The sequence below is a fragment of the Somniosus microcephalus genome, chromosome 18 (assembly GCF_052327205.1).
Source record: "Somniosus microcephalus isolate GS21.2 chromosome 18, FLI_Smic_1.0, whole genome shotgun sequence".
Classification (NCBI taxonomy): Eukaryota; Metazoa; Chordata; class Chondrichthyes; order Squaliformes; family Somniosidae; genus Somniosus; species Somniosus microcephalus.
Genome location: NC_141004.1, coordinates 49,880,541 through 49,904,662, shown reverse-complemented (window position 1 = coordinate 49,904,662; position 24,122 = coordinate 49,880,541). Strand labels below are relative to the sequence as shown.

General features: G+C 44.3%; 1 protein-coding gene across 3 annotated transcripts in view; it reads right to left on the bottom strand.

The window, feature by feature from the left end:
• Window positions 1-24,122, bottom strand: part of LOC147105266 (synaptotagmin-B) — a 1,410,822-nt gene that overhangs the window by 940,561 nt on the left and 446,139 nt on the right. The window contains exon 1 of one of the 3 annotated variants that reach the window (XM_086011448.1): window positions 22,862-23,042. The exons of the other annotated variants lie outside the window; for them this stretch is intronic. The gene's annotated coding sequence lies outside the window, so the exon portion shown is untranslated. Of the gene's footprint in view, window positions 1-22,861; window positions 23,043-24,122 lie in introns of those variants that run through there. 3 annotated transcript variants of the gene reach the window in all.

Genomic DNA, 24,122 nt, shown 5'->3' with positions numbered 1-24,122 from the left:
AAATGTCATGGAGCATGGAGAGTCCAGCTCCAACCTTGCACAGGGCTTTGCTCAGAGTTTGGAGCCCACCCTTTCCAGCAAGGAAGAGGTGGGCAGATCCATTAGAGCACTTGTGGACCCAACCATCATGCAGCGTCTGATGGCCGATGTCTTAGCTTCCATTGCAACACAAGCAGAAGCCTTCTGGGTGCTGCAGTGGAAGCTCAGATTGAAGTTATGCAAGCTCAGCTTGCTGCCACGCAAGCACAGACTGCTGCCATCATGGTTCAGTTAACCAGTGTTGAAAGGGGCTTGCAGGGTGTCACAGCAGCCCAGCAATCTGTCCTCCAGCAGATTACTAAGATTGCTGAGGCACCGCCCCGGGGAGTGGCAGTGGCTCCATGGAGGATGAACTTGCTGTCCTCTCTCAGGATGACAGCATTCATGCTTCCACCACTGCCACTCCCCCCATGCCCTTGCTGTTGTCTGCCAACCAGCCAGCCCACACTGCTGTTGCCCATGCCGAGGTGGTGCAGTCCATAACCGGGCCTTCTAGGCACAGAGCTGCTCCAAGGCCATTTGCAGTCTCCCCCACTGAAAGTCAGCAACCTTCCACCAGCCATGGTGCTGCCACTGGGGTTGCACTTCGTAGGAGCATTTGGACAGGCAAAGGCACACGGAAGACAGGCACTATGGGAATGCACAAAGGTGATTAGTTGACTTTTGAATGAAATATTGTAATGGTTTGATTCATAAAATTGGTTTGGAATGTTTGTTTTGTGGTAGCTTTTATTGTAGCATTGTGGCCAAGAGGATGATGTGGTGGTCAGTAACACAGGGAAGGTAAGGTGTGGGACTATTGGTGAATGTGGAATTCGAGTTGCGTTCACTGCTACCACAATCAGATGAGTCGTTCATGGACAGCCCGGGCAGAAAGGGGCTGTCTAGGTTGCCTCCTCCCTTTCTGCTTCCTCCTCTTCCACTTCCTCTTCCTCCTCTTCCTTTTCCTCCTCCTCCTCCTCAGCTGGTCAATATATCCCTGGTGGCAAGGGCTGTGCCCTCATGATGGCGATGTTGTGGAGCATGCAGCAGACCACGACGAATCTTGAGACGTGCTCTGGTAAGTACTGCAGGGCTCCTCCAGAGCAGTCCAGGCAGCAGAAGTGTTGTTTAAGGATACCAATGATCTGCTCTATCAGATTCCATGTGGCAGCATGGCTTTCATTATATGCATGCTGCTCACGTGTGTGTGGGTTGCGCAGCGGAGTCCTGAGCCCTTGTCACCCAGTAGCCACCCTCTTGTTTGTTGTGGTGGCTCAAATGCTGATGGTACAGTGGACAGCCGCAGAATGAAGGCATCATGACTGCTGCAAGGTAATGAGCATTGACTCAGTACTGAGTATGGTCGCACACCAGCAAGGGCATGGAGGGAATTAAATCCCTTCCAGTTGTGGTACATCTCCGAATTGAGATGCGGCGCCCACAAAGCGACATGTGTGCAGTCAATGGCACCCTGCTCCATGGGAAGCCTGCCATTCCAGTGAAACTGCATATTCAGCTCTCCTTACATACAGAGTCTCACGCACCTCCCTTATACAGGAGCGGATGGCGAACCGGGAGATGTTACAGATATCATCTGCTCCAGCCTGGACGGAGCTCGACACGAAGAAGTTCAAGGCCACAGTTCCCTATACAGCCACTGGTAATGTCATCCTTGCCTTGAACTGAGGCCGCAGGTCTACCTGCAGCAGGTGGCAGATTTCATTGAGCATCTCCTTAGTAAAATGGAGACATCACATGCACATATCATTAAATGGCGGAACAGGCTCGAGGGGCCGAATGGCCTGCTCCTGCTCCCATCTTCTATGCACTGTTCCTCGCTGATGTTGAGGTAGGAGAATTGTTCCTTGAAGACCTAGAGTGGATATAGCCTCCTGCTGAGACCCCTTCTCCTCCTTCTGCCACTTCTAGCAGCTTGTCCTGCTCTGTGTCACCTCTGCTCATTCTCCCCATCATGCTGCAGGCCAAGGGGGATACAAAATAATGCATTCACATCTGGGAGCAACTGGTCTGAGCAGACCCCTTGCAAGTCAGTACCAAGTCCTTGAGCACATGCCACACTGCTTCTTGTAGACTTTAGGCAACTTTAAAGAAGTCTAGAAAGCACCAAACACCTCTACACACTCAGCAACAGCTAGTAGAACTCAATCAACAACTAACCTGTAAGTAGGTGGTGATCCCTTTAAATAGTATTGGTGTGGGAGGTCAATGTTTCCTCTAATTTTTGGGGGGTACGCGGCCCCTTTAAATTTCCAAGCATGCACGGTTTTTCCATTTAAAAGCCGGTGAGCCAGCTGCGGGGGCCTCCAGACCGCACAGTTTAATGGGAACATTGTCTGAGGTTCTTTCTGGTGCTGAACGTGTGTTCGGCTATGCGAGGTTAAGAGAGGGTATTAGCTCCAGTGTTGAGGTCGAAAATGGCAGCGCTGGCGGATATCACGATCTGCCTGCTCTGCATACTTACGGAACACGCTCCCAGCGCCGACGCTAATGGCGTCCGGTACAACCCGCACCAAAAGTATGCTGCGCTGCTCGAACGCCATTTCTGAACCAATTCGGCACCCGTAGCAACCAAACAACGGGTGCTACTCAACCAAATTTTTAGCCCAAAGTGTAGTATGGATTGAGAAAGGATGATATGGACCATGGAAATTCCTTCTTGCTGTTCTTTCCCATCACTGCACGTATAATATTTATTTGGGTAACTGTTATTTTTTGCTTCTACTACCTTACTTTCTACATCGTTGTGAACAGTTTTGCATTAGTACAGTACTTATTGCACATATTTTTAACAATTATGACTTTGCTTTGTGTCCATATATGTTCTGTGCTGCTACCTAATAGTAATACCTTTGTTCTTTAAGTAATGGAATTTCTTCTGCACTTCTGGCCAGTTCCTCCAAATAGTTGACACTGCGTACACGCTGGGAGTCTAATTGCTAGTAAATTTGCATTTCTCTCAAAAATTGGATTCTGCTGAGCTGAATTACCAAACTTTTAGGCTTTTGTAGCTGCTAAGTGACTTATTAACTGCTTAAGAAACATCAAAGGATCATTACTGCAGCAATGTAACGGTTGGATACTAGTCTTTTCATTGTCACTAATGAAATCACATGCTGTGGAATCACACAAGTTCAAAACTGTGTACTAAGGTGATTTTGTTAGCAAGAATCATGGTAAAATATAAACACTTTTATTTTTTATTCAAAGATTATTTTCCAACCCTTAGTATCGTAAAATGGGAATAATTATAATTGATATTGATTAACTCTTCCATGACATTCTCTTCTCTGGAACTCAAGGTGCAACTCTTTCCTTTTACATTAGCTTTCATTCCTTTGATAAGACAAAAGGAAATGTATTTCTCCTTCAAAGTTTCTTCCACAAAATTCCTGTCAGTTTTCTTGTTTTGATCCATATTTCTGCTTTTTCACCTCACTGACAGTTCAATTGAATGGCACTATTACTTTGCTCGAATCATGATCCCTTATGGATTAAAACATTCTTTCTTCCAGTAACTATGTCAATAGATTCATAGGCTAGAAAAGGAGTTCAATTCACAGTCTCAGGTTTAAACATTATAGTTAAGAATGAATAGACACATTTAAGTTTTGGATCGTATGAATTCTGTCTGAATATTGAGGAAATATTGCCAACAAAATTGCCTGCCAAAGATTTGGCCATATGCCACTCTCCCCTGATTATCAAGGACCAGTTTCATGCCAACTGCCCTACTGGACCACAAGGGATCAGCTGTCTACCCTACAAGAAAGAAAGAGGAATTGGGCACATCCTGGTTTCCATGCACTCGACCACCAGGAATCAGATTTGTTCCCAATTTTTTCTTCTCTCCCAGGAAATGTTGTTTTTCTAATTGATTTTTCTTTGTCACTATGGCTCCATCTACCAGTCGCCATGGTAGAACACAAGCTTTGGCATTGTACATGTGCAGAGGGTCGCTTAACCCGGCAGGGTTCAAAGACATATGCATGTCTGAACTAGTCCAACTAAGACCTGATATGAACTTGGATAATGTTTGATTTCCCTTTCTGGTTCATGACTCATTCTCTTTCTGTCTCTCCAATGTTATCACCGTCACACTTGAACATGCACAATCATTTTGGGGTACAGTTCTCCAGGTGTAGATCACCCTCCAAAATCTCATCCAGTCAGTCGTTCAGCAAACTATTCAACTTTGCAGAGCATCACAGCCAAGCCTCTTTCCTTACCTGACATTTAAACACACTCTGCAGGAGAAGTTACTTGGTGGGGCTCAGAAGCAGGAATGTTGGCAGATTTCTACCCTCCATGGACCAAGGTGCTATGGTCTGTTATAGCTCAGGCCCTGACATTCCACCCGACATCATCCAACTCAAACCTTCATAGTTTGAACTGTGCAATGCAGCTTCCAACTGAGCCAGGATGGGTGCTAGCATCAATCACGCTTAATTCAGATCCCAGTGAATGGCCATCCATTTATCAAGTCAGGTGCACTCTGAACTCCGTATCCCCTGCTACAATGCATAAAACAACAATGTCAAGACCACAACAATTTAAAATTGAATACATCTCTCCTTGAGAGTAGGCAGGCAACACACACATATAAACCTCATTCCCTTAAATGAAGGAAGCTGTCGACAGCATAGTGTGTATAGGGCTAGAAATTGGGTAGCTTAGTGCCTCCCGTTAGCGCCCCGCCCAGGTGCTAACGGGGCGCTAAGGGATTAGTGCCCGGGCGGGCTGATAACAGCATCGTGCTATAAATTCAGTTGGCGGTTAGTGCCAGTGCTAACAGTTAGTGCCTCAGAACCCTGCGCCCCAGAGATCGTGACATCATCTGGGTGCGCAGCGTTCCGTTAGCGCCCCACCGGGAAATTGAATAGCGCACCCTCCACCTTCGCCGGGCGCTAACAGCGACTGTTGGAGCAGGCGCTGCAGCATTGCCCGGCGGGTCGGGGGAGGGGGTGCTAATTGAAGGCATTGGCTGTCAGGTAGGCTGACCTTTAATTAGCACCCTTTTGCCACTTTTGGTGCCACCGATGGGGCAGCCATGCACTCTATTGGGTGCTTGGGGCTGCTCTTCGGGGCCTATGGGTGCCATTACCCACCCATCCCCGGCCGTACCTGATGCTGGAGTAAGCGTTGGGCCCTTCCCTTTAATCCAGGAAAGGAGCCTCCGAGGCCGGTAGCGCTACCTTCATTAGCGGCCTGGCACTACCAGCCCGTTAATGCCCTAAGTGAAGTGATAGCGCTTGATTTGGCACTCCACTTCATTCTTAAAGCGCTAAAGCCAATATCGCAGTATGTGGCGCTAACTCGCGCCGGGCGCTAAACTTACCACTCTGATGATGTTAGCACCCCGAATTTTTCCCACAGTGTCTAAAAATGTGATGATCTGTCCAGTAGCTGTAAAATCCTGAAAAGAAATGTAATGAATCCTCTCCTCTACAGTTGTGTTACAGATGTTGCATATTATCATTTAGTAACAGATTTAAAGACAAATCTTTCACTTATTTTATTGACATAATAACAGTGTCATTTAAATTTCATCTGAAGTATAGCCTACAACGAAAATGTATCCTTGGGTGGAATTACCAGCTCATTATCACCTCTAACAAACAGTTCTTCATCATTTGACTGTCTCCTTCAACTGTTGTTTCAGAAACCGGGCTCAAACTGACCTAGAAAGAACTGACGATATCAGACCCTTCAGCTAAAATCATCCCCGACAGCCTGCATGATTTTTTGAATTAAAATGTGTTATACAGTAATCAAATCCTTTTCCTTGCAGCAAAGATAATTTCTCCTAATTACCCTGTCATATCAAAGTGTGGCTCACGTCGACCCTATTTAAAATCTGGCCCTTCCCCAGCAAATCTGAGGATTGCATCAGTAAGTTGCTAAGGATCCAGACCACAGCAGCTTAGACAGTGTTGCTGCCTGCTGTAGCATAAAACAAAGAAAGACAAACATATACTTTTATCCTTTCTTATGTGTCAGCTGTGGCTCAGTGGGTAGCACAATCACCTCTAAGTCAGAAGGTTGTGGATTCAAGTCCCACTCCAGGGACTTGTGCATATAAAGCTTGGCTGACACTCCAGTGGAGTGCTGAGGGAGTGTTCCACTGTCGGAGGTGTCTCTTGGATGAGACATTAAACCGAGACCCCGTCTGCTCTCTCAGGTGGACGTAAAAGATCCCGTGGCACTATTTTGATGTAGAGCAGGGGAGTTATCCCTGGTGTCCTGGCCAATATTTATCCCTCAACCCACATAACAAAAACAGCTTATCTGGCACATTGCTGTTTGTGGGAGCTTGCTGTGTGCAAATTGGCTGCCGTGTTACATACAAACATACAAATTAGGAGCAGGAGTAGGCCACTCGGCCCCTCAAGCCTGCTCCATCATTCAATAAGATCATGGCTGACCTGATTACTCCACATTCCCACCTACCCCCGATAACCTTTCACCCCCTTGCTTATAAAGAATCTATCTACCTCTGCCGTAAATATATTCAAAGACTCTGCTTCCACCGCCCTCTGAGGAAGAGAGTTCCAAAGACTCACGACCCTCACAACTTTCTCCTCATCTCTGTCTTAAATGGGCGACCCCTTATTTTTAAACAGTGACCCCTAGTTCTAGATTCTCCCACAAGAGGAAACATCCTCTCCACATCCACCCTGTCAAGACCCCTCAGGATCTTATATGTTTCAATCAAGTCACCTCTTACTCTTCTAAACTTCTTTCCCACATTACAACAGTGACTACATTCCAAAAGTACTTCATTGGCTGTAAAGCGCTTTGAGGCGTCCGGTGGTCGTGAAAGGCGCTATATAAATGCAAGTCTTTCTTTCTATATTTAGGATCTGGAATTGGTTTTGCTGGCCAACGTTAACTGGACTGTTTGACAACTCCGGAGCTCATGGTCACGCTTGTTTGCAAAGAAACATAGTTAAGTTTCAGTCTGAATGATGCAATACCATCTTTGTATAGCTTGTAAATTAATATAAAATAATTAAATGAATGTTACCTACATTTCTGAACTAATTTTCAATCATAACACATTTTAACATTAGGAAGAGAATGTGATCAATGCACAGGGGTTATATAATTGCTTTTGATTTAACACCTTTAAGATACAGGCTATGCCTTTTGTCCACAAAGTTTTTGCTTGCCTGTTAAAATGCATTTCTATCCAACCTTTCAGCAAATTATTAAACAAAGAAGCAGTGTGAGTAATGAACTGTGAGGCCTGCAACCAGCGATACTGGCTGTTTAAAAGGTGTAATTAGCTTATTAAAATCTCCAAGCATTGCGAAGGCACACCTGGATCCACGATAGTCTCTCAAGGTTAATTTTCTGCTGTAATATGCTAGAGATGTTTCAGGGGCTCACGACAGAAATGTAACGGCAGCACCTAACTTTAAAGTCACAAATAATCCAACCACATTGATAAGAAAGTTGATATCATGGTAAATGTCAAATTATTTTATACAGTGGTATCAATTATTTTAGACTGTATATCAAAGATAGAGAGACTACCACTGTTTTCCTTTACTACAATGGGAAGAACAAAAATGACCTTTAAATGACATTTAGCAAACCTTTTTAACGAGTTTAACTGAAAAGTATATCTTTCATGTTAAAAAGTTTCAGTAGCAACTATTCTAATTCAATGATTCAATAGGAAGCTTTAGATGTACAAGCCCAAAGTGATCTGGCCTCATGCTGAAAGAGATTGGGATCCTTCCTGGGAACCTGGGGGGGAAAATTTGGTAGATTTGCGCCTCCCATTAGCATCCTAAGAGGGCGCTAATAGGGCACAAAGCAACTAGCGCCTGGGCATGGCGCCGCTAACGCCTCCCATGAAATTCAGCGGGAGGTTAGCAGCGGCGGTAACCGTTAGCGCCCTGCGGTGCTGCGCCTCCGGCGATGACGTCATTTACGTGCACAGCGCCCCGGCCACGATCTGAGGTAGCGCTCCCTGACCTATCACCGGACACTATGTCCGACAGGGTCAAGGGGGCCTACCTGCGGCCGATGTGGCGCAAATTAAAGGGGAGGTGCCAGGCGGTCATTTTTGTTGCTGGCTGCCTGCCAGCACCTGCCCCCGTTGCTGCCGCCGGCCTCCTGTGCAGCCCTCCCACCCCCCCCACGGGGTGCCGGCTACGTTCCGTGAGCCTGGCACTTCTCTTGAGTGCCGGGCTCTTTTGCCGGCAATCCGATTCCTGGTGGCCCAGCTGGGCCCCGGGTCACGCTGCTCTAGGCCTCTCCCCTTTAATAAGGGGAGGAAGGTCTGCAGTACCGCAGCACGATGTGCTGCAACGCGTGGTGCTGCTGCAAGTAGCACCGCAATATTCACTCGCAGCGCTCTTGGGGCGCTACCAGTGAAGTTCAGGCGCGGGGGCGCTAACTTTTTCAGGGCATTAAAAGTAGCCCCCCTAGAATCTTTTCATCACTCGAACCTCTAGGAATGTCACTTTTGTTTTAAGTTTTGTTTTAAACACCCTAACAATACAAATAGCCAGCTTACATTGAAACTACACTACCACACATCAGTGCCAGATCTGGGCCGATATCAAAGCCAATACTTAAAAACTAAGGATACCTTTTAGCCATTAGTCATTTGTGAAGAAAAAATGTGCTTTGTTCTATTGTCAATCATACTACCTGCCCTACTTTATATTTTACTGCAGTATAACTTGACTGCACTGGTAAGCTATTCATGTGGAACATAAATGGTACAAATGGCATCATTAAAGAATTAGGGACATAGCAAGCTAGGACATTGTCCTTTCAAAGGAGACATGATCATAGAAAATAAAATCCAATCATTTATTCTATTATATCTGATGCTCAGTATTTCCTGATGGACTGTACCTTTATTTCTAGGATCTCAATTTGAATCTTCTCAGAGGTAAAGGGTAGTGTCGCACCCACTGCAACACCCACTTCCCCCACTTTCACCATTCTCTGAAGATTCTACTTTGGCGAGGTTGGAATTTTGAATTAAGAAGCTACAGATTTCTATTTTTGAAATGTCTAGCCTTAGTGGTTATTAACTCTTTAGTTCCCTAGGTTATGGTTTGAACACATTAAGGGAATTCAAATTCAGATCTTCATTTTGTCAGTAAAATTACTTCATTATTCCTAACGTTCTTTATTAACATCCTTGTAAGGGGTGCAGTGCCGTACTTGTATTTCATATCCTTCCTTTATGGCCTGGCTGAGATTAGAACTTGCTTTTAGGAGAATTGCAAGCCCATAATTTATGCCTCATCACTCTATGGTATAATACTTTGATAAAGCAATATGCACTGTGTCAGTCAGCTGCTTGACGATTAGTCTTTTCAAAGATAGAAGCAACTTCATCAGCATCTATTTATAATTATCCAGCAGTTAGTACTCTGCAACAGTTTAACCTGTCACAAATAATCTCTATTTTAGATATTAGGGGGTAAAGTTTCCGTTAGGCTGCGTTAGTTTTTCCAGCACATTTCGCCAGAAATCGGCCACACCAGCGCAGAAGGTCGAGGAATTTCAAGTGCAAGTTACGTCCAGCGCAAATCCAGTTTCCACATTCTTTTGCGATGGTTTAAAAAACATTACGCTGGAAACTGGCCCCCCCCACAAAATTGGCCATGCCCTCAGATCAAATTAATCACCATTTCAAGTTTCCACTAATTGCGCCCACTTGCGGGCCTTCGAGGAGGCGGCTCTTAAAATTAGGGTGTATTTTTTAGGTGCAAGGGCACTAATAGGTACCTTTTAACAGCTTTTAAATATTAACAAATATCTAATTTACTAAGGAACTGATGACTGTGCACCGATGAAATTAGTAAATGGTTCTGCATAGTTTTTTTAAGTTATTTTCAGTTATTTAAAATGGGGTTACAATTATGTTCTAAGATGCTGCCCGATTGCACTGGCTCATGGAAGATTTCACTTTGTGATTATGCAAATGAGTTTCAGTGGCAAGTTGAACCATAAAATCAATTCGAAAAACTAGCGCAATTTGTGCCCGGATTGCTAAATGCACCTAAAGCAGAAACTCTAGCCCTAAGTCCAATTGGACGTCAACTTATGGCTTTGACTATTTGATTGGAATAGTGGACAATTGCAAATGCACATACTATGGAGACTATCTTCAAGGCCTCTGATAGGCAGGAATGAAGAGACAGTGCTGCGAAAATTGCAGCCCTAAACTTACTCCATTCCCGCTCTTGATCCTCCCACCACCATTTCCGACCTGGCATGGAAATGGGCGGAGAGATTGGCCACCTGTTTCAGACGGGAACCTACTGACAGGCTAAGTGAGTGGGCAAACATTTGGCAGATGGAGTATAATGTGGGAAAGTGTGAGGTTATACACTTTGGCAGGAAAAATAAAAAAGCAAATTATTATTTAAATGGAGATTACAAAATGCTACAGTTCAGAGGGACCTGGGGGTCCTTGTGCATGGAACACAAAAAGTTAGCATGCAGGTACAGCAAGTAATCAAAAAGGCAAATGGAATGTTGGCCTTTATTTCAAAGGGGTTGGAGTATAAAAGTAGGGAAGTCCTGCTACAACTGTACAAGGTATTGGTGAGACCACACCTTGAATACTGCGTACAGTTTTGGTCTCCTTATTTAAGGAAGGATATACTTGCATTGGAGGCAGTTCAGAGACGATTCACGAGGTTAATTTCAGAGATGAGGGGGTTGACTTATGAGGATAGAGTGAGCAGGCTGGGCCTATACTCATTGGAATTTAGAAGAATGAGAGGTGATCTTATTGAAACATATAAGATACTGAGGGGGCTCGACAAGGTAGATGCAGGGAGGATGTTTCCCCTCGTGGGGAAATCTAGAACTCGGGGGCATAGTTTCAGAATAAAGGGTCACCCTTTTAGAACTGAGATGAGGAGGAATTTCTTCTCTCAGAGGGTCGTAAATCTGTGGAATTCTCTACCCCAGAGAGCTGAGGAGGCTGGGTCATTAAATACGTTTAAGGTGGAGATAGACAGATTTTTGCAAGATAAGGGAGTGAAGGGTTATGGGGAGCGGGCAGGGAAGTGGCTTTGAGCCCAAGATCAGCCATGATCTTATTGAATGGCGGAGCAGGCTCGAGGGGCCAAGTGGCCTATTCCTGCTCCTATTTCTTATGTTAACTCTTATGTTAACTACTTGTAATGTGCATTTCGGGGTCCTACGTCGTTTGTAGGACCCTGATGCAATCCTTAGGTACAAACAGGCAGAGCATGCGCTAGACGTAGAGCAGCCCAACCAGCTGTCCTTAAAGGGACCATGGTAGATCCCCAGAAGATCTGGAAATTAACCTGTTTATGTGCAATAGGAAATGTGCAAAAGATTACTTTATGCTCTACCTACTGTGTACCTTTGTACTGTATGCCCTATTCTATTATGCATGCTTGTTAAATAGAAGAGGCACAGGGAGTGAATCTCACCAATGTCTTCAGCACTTATTACGCTGTTATCGCACTAAAAAGATCAAGGAAATTTGTGCTTTAGTGTATTTGTGATCAAGTTTCCTTGATCTGTGTAACAGTGCAAACCTTACACTTGTCAAAGCCCCTCAGTGCTCATTTTCTTGGCTGAATTGTTCAAGTACACAGAATTTCCTGGGTTTATGCCACTCCTGCACTCCGGCAGCATAGCAGAGGACAGCAGCATGCCAGGAACAACCCTCCCCACAAATGTACAGACTGCACCGATTAAACGAGAGCAATGACTATGCCTCGCCAAGGATGCAATTTGGACATCGCTGCCAACTTCATCACAAAGATTTGAAGAATCATTGCACTGCCACAACTGTTCTGTCTGTGGCAACTTATAGGAGCCCTATAAGTTGACAACAGCCCTCAACTTATAGGGCTCCAGATCCTTCCAGGCCGCAAGAGCAGATCTGCATAAGAATATAAGAAATAGGAGCAGGAGTAGGTCATTTGGCCCTTCGAGCCAGCTCTGCCATTCAATAAGATCATGGCTGTTCTTCTACCTCATCTCCACTTTCCTGCACTATCCCAATATCCCATAATTCCCTTAATATTCAAAAATCTATCGATCTCTGTCTTGAATATACTCAACGACTGAGCCTCCACAGCCCTCTGGGGTAGAAAATTCCAAAGATTCACCTCCCTCTGAGTGAAGACATTTCTCCTCATCTCAGTCCTAAATGGACGACCCCTTATTCTGAGACTGTGAACTCTGGTTCTAGACTCCCCAGCCAGAGGAAACATCCTCCCTGCATCTACCCTGTCAAGCCCTGTAAGAATTTTGAATGTTTCAATAAGATCACCTCTCATTCTTTTAAAATCTAGAGAATATAGGCCTAGTCTACTCAATCTCTCCTCATAGGACAATCCCCCCATCCCAGGAACCAGTCTGGTGAACCTTCATTGCACTCCCTCTATGGCAAGTATATCCTTCCTTAGGTAAAGAGACTAAAACTGTACACAATACTCCAGGTGTGGTCTCACCAGGGCCCTATATAATTGCAGTAAGACATCTTGGCCTAGAAATTCAGTTTGGGGCGGCCAGCTCGCTCGCGCCCAAAAGTTAGCGCTGGGCGGGGAGCCATTAGCGATCGTCAGATATTCAGTTTTTGCGCCCCAATTCAGAACCGGGCGCTATTCCAGGGTGTGCCCGCCTCCGCTTGGGGCGCTGAAACTGAATTTCAGCGCTCTTGGCGCCGCTGCGCCAGCCGCTGTGGAGCGGCAGGCTGCGGTACTGCAGGCCTCCTCCTTCTCTTAAGGGGGAGCTGCCTGCAACGGGGAGATCGCCGCTGGATAGTGCCGGCAAATGAGCCCGGCACCTCGGAGAAGTGCCGGGTTCGCGGAAAGCATCCGGCAATGCCGCGGGGGGGTGGTGGAGGAGGCCGGGGAAGGAGGTGCGGGCAGGCGGCTGCCGAAAAAGCGGCCGGCCGCACCTCCACCTTAAAGCGCCCCACTAAGGCTACAGTACGGCCCCGTTTTCTGGTCGCTGTTTGCGGCCGCTGCGGAGGAGGCGGTCGCAACTAAATATGGGGATCGGGCCGGATTCAGGGCGGAACCAGGGCACTGCGCACACCGATGACGTCATCGGTGCCGGCGCAGCGCTAACGGCTACCGCCGCCAATACCGCTGCGCTGAATATCAGCGCAAACTCCTTTTTGGCGCAGAAGCCCTCTTTAGGCGGTAACTGGCCGCAAAGCTGGCAGCGCCTTAATGAATTTCTAGGCCCTTTACTCTTACATGCAAACCCTCATGTAATAAAGGCCAACATATCATTTGCTTTCCTAATTGCTTGCTGTACCTGCATGTTAACTTTCAGTGATTCGTGTACAAGGTCACCAAGGTCCCTCTGAACACCAATATTTCCCAATCTCTCATCATTTAAAAAATACTCTGCTTTTCTATTTTTCCTACCAAAGTGGATAACTTCACATTTCTCTGCATTATATTCCATTTGCCATGTTCTTGCCCATTCACTTAGCCTGTCTATATCCCCTCTTTGCATCCTCCTCACAACTTACATTCCCACCCAGCTTTGTATCATCAGCAAACTTGGATATATTACATTTGGTCCCCTCATCCAAATCATTGATGTAGATTGTGAATAGCTGAGGCCCAAGCACTGATCCTTGTGGTACCCCACTAGTTACAGCCTGCCAACCCGAAAATGACCTGTTTATTCCTACTCTCTGTTTTCTTTCCATTAACTAATCCTCAATCCATGCTAGTATATTACCCCCAATCCCATAAGCCCTAATTTTGTTTAATAACCTCTTGTGTGGCACCTTATCGAATGCCTTCTGAAAATCCAAATACACCACATCCACTCGTTCCCCCATATCTATTATGCTAGTTTCAACCTCAAAAAATTCTAACATATTTGTCAAACACAGTTTCCCTTTCATAAATCCGTGTTGACTCTGCCCAATCTTATTATTATTTTCTAAGTGCCCTGTTACCACGTCCTTAATAATAGATTCTAGCATTTTCCCTAGTACTGATGTCAGGTTAACTGGTCTGTAGTTCCCTGTTTTCTCCCACCCTCCTTTCTTAAACAGTAGGGTTATATTTGCTACCTTACAATCCACAGGAACCATTCCAGAATCTATGGAATTTTGGAAAATGACAACCAATGCATCCACTATCTCTATAGCCACCACTTTCAAAACCCTAGGATGTAGGCCATCAGGTCCAGGGGATTTATTGGCTTTCAGTCCCATTAATTTCTCCAGTACTTTTTTTTTTACTAATACTAATTTCTTTCAGTTCCCCATTCTCGCTAGAGCATATTTCCGGGAAGTTTTTTGCGTCTTCTTCCATAAACTATTTCCGGGAATTTTTTTGTGTCTTCTTCCGTGAAGACAGACACAAAGGGCTGGATTTTCTCAGCGGTGTCAGGATGGTGGCGGGATAGCTAATTGGTGCGTTCTGGTCCCGCTCCCGGCTGCAGCCGCTCTGTCAAAGGGATTTTCCCTTGTTTGGCCTTGTTAAGCCCGCCTTGCGGGCTTCCCAGCCAATTAACAGGAAGCGTGCCAGATGACGTCATTTGATGATGCGTCATCAGTCGGTTTCCTTAAAGGGACCATGTCCACATTGAGTTTGATAGTTGTTCTGTCAATGTTTGACAGCATTGTGGTGCTGCAAACACTGACAAGCACTGCACAAAGGTGGATGGTTGCACCCAGGCTCTCCATGAGCATATGGAGGCAGTCACAGCATGCAAGGAGGTTCTCTTCCCTTCCAAGGGCAGAAGAGATCTCCCCAGGACACCAACGCAGCCTGGTTGCACATTGCACAGGAGGATAAAAGCAGGGATGTCGTCAGGAGGACCAGGCTGCAGTGTCGCCAACCTCAGTGGCTCCCGAAACGTTACTGCAATGCCACACTCAAACTCACCCTGCTGTGCCACTCAACACATCCCCATCACTCTGCCTTCCCTACCCTACTCCTGCACATCCTTACTCACACCAACTTACCTTGTACCTCCACCCATCCCTCTCTATCTACATTATCACTTCCCCATCTCACTAGCCACCCCTCACACTCACCCTCATCCTAGTGCAAGCATACCAACTAACAACACACAAGGGTAGGCACTTGGGAGATTTAGCCAATGTCCAGGTGAAGTTTCTGGTAATATGCTTTCATACAGTCAAATCTATATTTTCAGCACTGCCCTTTATTGGACAGATCTGTGCACACCTTGAAAAATTTCTTACTAAGTTCCAGTGAATGTTGAGACATAACTTCCCCCCCCCCCCCACCCCCGCTATAGTGATGAGAGTGCATGGAATGGCTTGGACATTAAAGGGATGCTTTACGGTGCTGGAGTTGGATGGTGTCAACCTGGCGCATCATGTGGCAGCCAAGGCTTACAGCGTCAAGTGAAGTAAATCTGGCCATGGTGATGCCATCGCTGGCCTCCTGGGCAGCAATGTTGTCAAGGGCTGATGCCCTATGTCCTGTGTAGCATCAGGTGATGGCGGAGAAGGTTGGTGTTGTTGTTGGTGCTGCTGGTGTGCCTGGTGATTGATGTTGGGGCTGAGCGTGGAAAGAATCAGAGGAGCAAGGTGAGATAATTTCCAGGGCACCGATGTTGCTGCAATAGATGGCAGCTGCAGGTGAGATGACAGAAGCGATCTGTCAATGGTGAGAGAGGTTGTTCCAATGAGGTGGCACTGGACATACAGTTGGCTCTAAACACTTGCAAGCTAAAGAAATCTCTATATGTCTTACAAGTGCAGTAACCAACAGTTTCTGCACTCTGAAACTCGTCATCTGCAACGTGGCATCCTTTGCACCACTTCTGCAGCTGTCAGCTTATCAGATACATCAGAGCAGACTCAACTCATGCCAGGGTGAGCTGGCATGTTCCCTGAGCAGCGGGTAACCCATGGGGGAGCATGTAAAATTGGAAGGAAGCCTCAAAACACCATTAAATTGGTTTAAACGAGCCATTTAATTAGTTCAATTGTCTCCCCCGCCACTTGGTGTCGGGTCAGTTCTCTGCTGACAGACCAGACACCTGGGAGACTCGCGTGGAGGAGGGCTGATAGCGGGTTTCCTACCCACTGTCAATCTTTGTTATTTTGACAGCAGACCCGCCTCCAAACCCGACCTCTGAGCGCTGGCAAAATCCAGCCCAAAGTATTTGTTTAATTTTGCTGCCATTTTCTTATTCCCCATTATAATTTTTCCTGTCTCAGCCTATAAGGGACCCACATTTACTTTTGCTAATCTTTTCCTTGTTACATACCTATAGAAGCTTTTACAGTTTGTTTTGATGTCTCTCGCTAGTTTACTCTCATATTCTATTTTCCCTTTCTTTATCAATTTCTTGGTCCTCCTATGCGGAATTCTAAAATCCTCCCAATCCTCAGACTTACTACTCTTTTTGACAAAATTATAAGCCTCTTCCTTTGATCTAATACTATCTTTAACTTCTCTTGTTAGCCACATTTGGACCACTTTTCCTGTGGGGTTTTTGTGCCTTAAAGGAATGTATATTTGTTGTAAATTATGTATTAATTCTTTAAATGCTAGCCATTGCTTGTCTACCGTCATACCTTTTAATGTAATTTCCCAATCTACCGTAGCCAACTTGCTCCTCATTCCTACATAGTTTGCTTTGTTTAGATTTAAGACCCTAGTTTCGGATTTAACTAAATCACTTTCAAACTGAATATAAAATTCTATCATATTATGGTCACTCTTCCCTAAAGGCCCCTTTATTACAAGGTTATTAATTAACCCTTTATCATTGTACAATACTAGATCTAAAATAACCTGTTCCCTAGTTGGTTCCTCAACATACTGATCTAGAAAACTATTTTGCATATATTCCATGAATTCGTCCTCCACACTATTACTGCAAATCTGTTTTGCCCAGTCTATATGTAGATTAAAGTCCCCCATGATCACTGTATTACCCTTGTTACATGCGCCTCTAATTTCCTGATTTATACTCTGCCCTACATTACAACTATTGTTTGGGGGCCTATAAACAACTCCCACCAATGTTTTCTGCCCCTTGCTGTTTCTTAGCTCCACCCAAACTGATTCTACTTCTTGATTTTCTGAGCTAAGATCCTTTCTCTCTACTGTCTTTATCCCATCCTTTATTATCAGGGCTACCCCTCCTCCTTTTCCATTTTGCATATCTCTTCTAAAAGTTAAGTATCCTGGAATATTTAGTTCCCAACCTTGGTCACTATGCAACCACATCTCCGTAATGGCTTTTAGATCAAACCTGTTCATTTCTATCTGCACTATTAATTCATCTATTTTATTGCAAATGCTTCATGCATTCAGATATTGTGCCTTTAGCTTTGACTTTTTTCTATTTTTCCCTGACGTTACCTTAGTCACTGATGCCCTATTGCCTTTGTTACTCTCTCTGTTCCTTCCTGACCCACACTACTTATTTTTACTCAAAACTCTACTCTGCTCTAGAGCCTTGACATTTCTCTCGCTGCTTTTAAATATTCTCTTTCCTGAATCTTCCCACCTCCACCCCCCTTCATTAGTTTAAAGCCCTGTCTACTGCCCTAATTATTCAGTTCACCAGGACACTGGTCCCAGCCTGGTTTAAGTGGAGCCCATCCCAACGGAACAGCTCCCTCTTTCCCCAGTACTGGTGCCAGTGCCCCATGAAATAAAACCTCTTCCTCCCACACCACTCTTTGAGCCACGCATTTAAACCTCTAATCTGTTTTTCCCTATGCCAATTTGCACGTGGCTCAGGTAACAATCCTGAGATTATTGCCTTTGAGGTTCTGCTTTTTAATTTGGATCCTAGCTCCTCAAACTCCCTCAGCTGAACCTCATTCCTAGTTTTACCTATGTTGTTGGTGCCTACATGGACCATGACAACTGGATCCTCCCCCTCCCACTCCAAGTTCTTCTATGTAACATTAACCAGGGAGCTGTCAGGGACTGCACCTGTCAGGTAACAGACACTGTTACTTGTGCAAAGAGGTCCGAATCTACTGAATAGTCTATTTCTCAACTTACTCTAATGCTCATAAATAACAAATCACGAGACAAGTGCGCCGTGTAAATCAAAGCAAGCATTTCTTTTATAGCAAGCTAATGAGGCGGAAGATTGTGCATGTGAGGATAAGGCTGTCAGTTAAGAAGTGTGTGGCAACTGCGATGGAAGAGGTGAAGTGAGACGTGTCGTGGTGAAGATGTTAGAGTGGAGGAAGGTGTTCTGCAAAGCAGTTGGTGTGTTAGGAAGTTGTAGGTGCCCTTACCCAGGGAGTAGTGTGAGGTACTAGGAGTAGTGTGAGTGTTGTTTTAAGAGGTTGAAGAGTGTGGTGATGCCCAGGGTAGGCAGGATGGAAAGGGAGATGTGGTGACATGCTACCCTTGCCTGCCTTTGTGAAGTATTTTCGCTTCTTTCTGCACTGTTGATCAGTCTCGGGTGTAAAGGAGTTGGGAGTCAGTGCCGGGGCAGTGCTAGTGCCAACTCCCTGCAGGTGGCATGACTGATGTTGGTATCGGCTTTGAGATAGGAAGACATAGGAGTGCGAGGCTTCTATCTAATACCTCTTGGAGGAGGGCATGGAGGTCTTGATCAGAGAAGTCAGTTTTGCTGTCCTGGCATAGTGTCCAGCGGGCACAGCTGGCACATAATTGGGTATGGTAGTGCCAATCTGGACTGATGTTGTGCATGAGAGATGCCTTCAAGCGATTTGGTGAAAACTGCCAGCGAAACCACGTTTCAACTGCTTATCTTGCTGTCATTCATTGCTCTGCTGCAGCTGGGTGTCTGTAGAGTACCTTTAGGCCATTGTTGCACAGAAGTTTTGTGGGGGTGGAGTTCAGCAACTGACGCCGCATCCACATTCAAGTTACAGCGGAGTTGCATCAAGAATATTTAAATGAACTTACCCCAGGAAACCTGCTGGTGAACGATGTAACTTTCCGGCATAACTGACATCAAGGAAATTCCCTCCCACTATTTAAGAGTGAAATAACTTGTGTTGGTGACCCAGAATTAGTATTAGAAATAGCTAGCATTACATAGAAACAGAACAATAGGTTCATGTTTTGAGTAGACCCTTCATCTGAAGAGGATTCACCCACAATGTTAACCCTTCCTTCTCCTACAGATGCTAACCGACCTTTCATTTCCAGCATTTTCAGTTTGTATGTCAAACTTGCAGGATTATTTCATTTTCTTTTAATTCATGCATCTAGCATTTTAACGATGTACAGGAGCCATTTACATGGTAGCTACCTCACGTGCAGATGTTACGTCTTTCCAAACAAGCTATATTTCCAAACACATCCCATGTTATAAACATGCAATTGGTTATACTTAGCAATAGATATGTTGTATGTTTTAACAACTCCAAGTGTCTGATGCAGCCTGTGCTCATCATGCTTAGGTTAAATAAAAGATGTTCAGGGGCTATTGAACTAGAGAGATATTATCCAAAGTGTTCAGCCAATTTTTGGATGGACATCACAATGGAGGTAATTTTGGCTTTGGGTGATATCTATCGATTTAGCCACTGGTTATACAGCTCTCCCAATACATTGAGGTCAATAGAAGTGAAGATCGGGAGAGATGTGTAAGGGGTGACTGAATTGATAGCGCCCGTTTTACACTATCACCCAGAGCCAAAATTACCCCCACTGTTTGGGTCACCCTGTGAGACCACAAATGTATTGATCTAACTTACATTAAAACTAAATCTAGCTCCAATAAAGACAACCTGAGTTTTCGGTGCACTGGAAGTTCTTGGAATCTGAAGTTAGGCAGCCGGTGAAATAGTATCAGCTGACCAAAGGGGGATGCATTAAGTCACTATCTTCCTTGGTATCAGGATGGGTTGCAAAACGGTGGTCTAAAATTTGGTGTTTTTGGTGGGAAAAGTGATTATGTTAGAGGGTGGATTTAAAATGATCAGTGTTCAGCAATTTATTATGATGAGGTCAGAATTAAAACAATGCGATTACTGCTAATTTTCTAACAATCCCTTCTTATGTTTAAATGCATACAGCCAACACTCCTACCTTCATGATGTGATCTCTTTCAGAAGTGGAGAGGGAAAATGAACTTGGTCACAGGGTTGTCCATAATCACCATGAATGTTTTCCATATTTAACGAAAAGAAAGACTTGCATTTATATAGCGCCTTTCACGACCACTGGACATCCCAAAGTGCTTTACAACCAATTAAGTGCTTTTTGAAGTGTAGTCACTGTTTTAATGTAGGAAACGCAGCAACCAATTTGCGCACAGCAAGCTCCCACAAACAGAAATATGATAATGACCAGATAATCTGTTTTAGTGATGTTGATTGAATGATAAATATTGGCCAGGGCACCCTCCCCTGCTCTTCTTCAAAATAGTGTCATAGGATCTTTTACATCCACTCGAGAGAGCAGACGCCTCAACTGAAAGACGGTACCTCCGACAGTGCAGCACTGGAGTGTCAGCCTAGATTTTTGTGCTCAAACCTCTGGAGTGGGATTATGAACCCACAATCTTCTGACTCAGAGGCGAGAGTGCTACCCACTGAGCCACAGCTGACATATTTGCTAGCAGAAGTCCTCCATTGTTGGACGGAGAGGGCTCTCTGCTTATTTCTCCCCTCACTCCTGAGATGCAGTAGCTCCATTAAGCAATTGATTCAAGAGTAAGTTGAAACTCAGCTACTGAGGTTAACTAAGTTCAAATATCTATGCAGTCTGTAACTTAAAGCTGGGATCTTTGGCTCAGAGTTGAATGTTTCATCTCGATTATCAATGCATTGAATTATTTACATTCAAATCCTTGCATAATGTTTTAGTTTTGGCAATTTGATTATATTTGAAATTTGTAAAACTTTTTCATTTTAACCAAATTTGGATTTAGATTTTATCAATCAACCCAGTGAATAAATGAATAAAATATGCTGATATGTCTTTTTCTAGCTCTCCTGAAGGAGCCAGCTTACATTCCTATGGGTGCCAGCCACCCTCTGAACACTACTCCAAGTGAGCATTCTACATTGTGAACTGAGACAGCTCACAGCTGAGCCTGATCTTGCCCTCACCTGATGATCACCCTTCTACTTCCATGCAGAAGTGAGGAACTTTTGTTCAATGGGAACCCACAAAGTGTTTCCATTAAGAGGCTCGTCGTGTCCTGCACAATTTGTCTAATTTTGATGTGCTTTATTCCGGCTGACGTTAACTTCCTTAGCATCCCAATTCCTGACTAATTCAGCACAGACCAGGGATTGAAACTGAAATCCTCTGACCTGTATGGCTTAGTAATAGTACTAGAACATGGGGCCCATTTACCCACTGAGTCATTGAGGGAGCCATTCAGGTTTAAAAAAAAGAAAATTTAGAAGATTTTGCATGTTATAAAGTGCCTTATCACATCCTCAGGGTGCCCCAAAGCACTTCACATCCAATGAATTGCTTTTGACGTGTAATCATTATGTTATGTACGCAAATGCAGCAAATTTGCACGCAACAAGGTCCCACAGCGAGATGAATGGCAGTCCATCTGTTTTTGGTGGTCTTTGAAGGAGGAATGTTGCTCAGGACACTGAGAGAACACCCTGGTCATCTTCAAATAGTGCCATGGGATCAGTGATGTCCACCTGAACAGATAGGCAGGGCCTTGGTTTAACGTCTATTTTAAAAGACAGCACCACTGACAATGCTTCACTCCCTTGATACTGCACTGAAGTGTTAGCCTACATCATGTGCTAATGTCCTGGAGATGGGCTTGAATCCACAACCTTCTGAGTCAGTGAGGAGAGTGCTACCATGGAGTCAAACTGACACTCATCATGCCGCTTATAATATATAGCTGTTCAGTGGATTATTTTGAAACACGTATTTTCAGGGCGTACAGTTTAGTTGCATTGAAGACTTGCTACAAATGTAAATTGCGCTATAAATGATTTCTCTTTTATGTGTAACATATAATTAATATACTTAAATTTGGAAGAGTGTGCTTGATATAGCTGATAGATAAAGATTTATGATTTGAGATAAAGAAATATAATATAATATTTTAGATTTCACGTTAAAAGCAAATGATGAAAGAAATTTAAAAGCAGTAGATGCTAGCTACAGGGTAAATGAAAACATCCATTTTAAGGGAACATTTGGTTAAGCATCAATCCCATCCTCATACAATGCACGGTCTTTGATTAATGGGAACCCACGGGGTGTTTCCATTAAGAGGCTTGTAGTGTACTGCAAGATCTTGCTTAATTTTTATATGCTTTATTTCATATGCAGGCAAGACATGGGACCTATGCTGATGCAGGCATTATTAGCACTATGGTACAAGACTCTGAAGTACAGGTGCATTTTGAGACCACTGCAGTACTAATCCTTCGAGTTTCTTTCCTCATATTTTTATATGAGCCACTTATATATCCCGCACTGTCCATCCGTGATGACATGCTACTTCTTGTACAGAATCTGATAGATTCTTTCACAGTACCACTGTTGTGCCCTTGGGTACAATAAATAAAGCTGGACCAGGAGAATAAATGTAGACTCATTCCTATCAAACTAAGTAAACAAGAATATGACTGTATAATATTACCTAGCTAGTCAGGTTAAGTCCATGTACACAAATATAAATCATTTTTAAACCTATTGCAGATCCATCAGAGAATGATATAATTACAAAATAAGCATATCCGGTTAACATTGCATTGCTAAATTGTCTAGCTGTTAAAAATAAAAAGGATGTGTTTTATTCTGACACTGAATGCATACAACTGATTTATAAAGTTGGCTGCTGAGTGAAAATAAAAGACAATTTTTAGCAAAGGAAGACATCACCAGAAAAATCCCCTTACCACTTATCAGATGCACTATGATTCCTGGTAGCCTCCTCTAGAAGTTTGATAATCAACCCTATTGCTTATCCGTTGCTTCCTGCAGTCCCCTTTCCTGCATGCAATCCGGTTGTCTATCAAGCACTACCCGCAATAGTACACATGCGGCTCTCTGCCTTCCTGCTTGCGATGCTGCTCACACAGCCCTGCATGCAGAGATGACAGGCGTGGACGCACATTCAAGGGCATTCCCCAGGAATCAATATGCAAATCCTTCTCAAGAGATTGGCTCTGCTACACTCAGACCTTTGTGCGAACTTCAGGCATAAATCAAATGTGATATCCAAGCAGAGAAGCAGAGGAACTTAACTCCAGCTCTTTTCCAAGACACTAAGAAGTTTTAATAAGCTATCTTATATTAAATGACCAGAGGAGTCAGATCAGCGCGGAGCCAATACCATCTAAAGACATAAAAATATTCACGCCCCTTAAGTAGTTGCTTCATAACTTAAGTAATGTCTCTTTTTTTCAGATTAACCCTGTGAATACTGAAACACCGAGTCAGAGTGATGTGAACACTTGACCCTGAGACAGAATGCAAGAACACTACCAAATGGTGTTGAAGTATCTGCTTTAAGAGCTGCATCTCATCAGCTAAAACTTCCCTCACTCAAAACTCCTCCATTCTTTTGATTTGTGATAGTTGGCTTACAGGTGAGTTAGAGTTCCTTCTCCCGCCATGCCTGGGATATGGTACCAGTCTATGCTGTCTATCCATCTACTAAAAACTTAAAAGGTGCTCCCTAATAATTCACTGGGTAAATTTACTGAGTGTTGCAATACTGAGCCATACAGACCAGAAGGTGCCAAGTTCAATCTATGGCCAATGCTCAGTTAAATGTTTGCAACCAAAGCAGTAGTGCAGTCACAATCAAATAGCCCACTCACACTCACTCAATGGCCAGGCTCACAAATGAAGAATTGTCACTCAGGTGAGGTATTAATAAATGTCGTTTTCCCTTACAACACTAAAATTTGGGAAAATGCAATCATGGGTACCTTGCCTTTTCCAAGAGAACCCTTTCCACATTCATTCCTCTAAGAAGACTCTCCCAGACTGTGCCAGTAACCATGATGATATATGACATACTTGTTTACCAGCCAAATAAAACCCAGATGCAATCTGTGTACCATGACAAGCCATTACAATGGCATTCTACTTCTGGCAACAAAACAGGAACATTTCTGTACATTTCGAAATATATGAAGTATTACAGACTGG